The sequence below is a fragment of the Myotis davidii genome, unplaced genomic scaffold, assembly GCF_000327345.1.
Source record: "Myotis davidii unplaced genomic scaffold, ASM32734v1 scaffold979, whole genome shotgun sequence".
NCBI lineage: Eukaryota > Metazoa > Chordata > Mammalia > Chiroptera > Vespertilionidae > Myotis > Myotis davidii.
The window spans coordinates 604,584-605,283 of record NW_006290769.1 but is presented as its reverse complement, the minus strand read 5'-3'; positions in this window follow the sequence as shown (position 1 = coordinate 605,283).

Genomic DNA, 700 nt, shown 5'->3' with positions numbered 1-700 from the left:
AAGATGGTGGCTAATTTACATACTACAGGCAGGACGGGACAGCGCCATCCCCTCTGCCCCCCTGCCATCCTGGCCTGCTATCTGTGACCAGGGCGATAGGCAGCCCATATGGGACCCAACCCAGGGCTGGCCTGCGGGACCACAGCCATCCGCCACCTGACACGCCCACAAACGGCCCTCTCGCAGGGATGCATGGCTGGCAGGTCCTAATGCACTGATCAGCCACTGGCTACGCCAACAAATGGCCTTCCCGTGGGGATCCTGGGTTGGCAGGTGCTAATGCACCAATCAGACACCAGCTGTGCCCACAAACGGCCTTCCCGTGGGGATCCGTGGCTGGCAGGTCCAAATGCACCCGATCAGCCACCGGCTGCGCCCACAAACGGCCTTCCCATGGGGATCTGTGACTGGCAGGTGCTAAAGCATCGATCCGCCAATGGCCACGCCCACAAACGGCCCTCCCTCGGGGATCCCGGGTTGGCAGGTGCTAATGCACCGATCAGCCACTGGCCACACCCACAAACGGCCTTCCCGTGGGGATCCCAGGTTGGCAGGTGCTAATGCACCGATCAGCCGCTGGCTTAGCCCACAAACGGCCCTCCACAGGGATCCATGGCTGGCAGGTGCTAATGCACCGATCAGCTGCTGGCTTAGCCCACAAACGGCCCTCCACAGGGATCCATGGCTGGCAGGGGCTAAT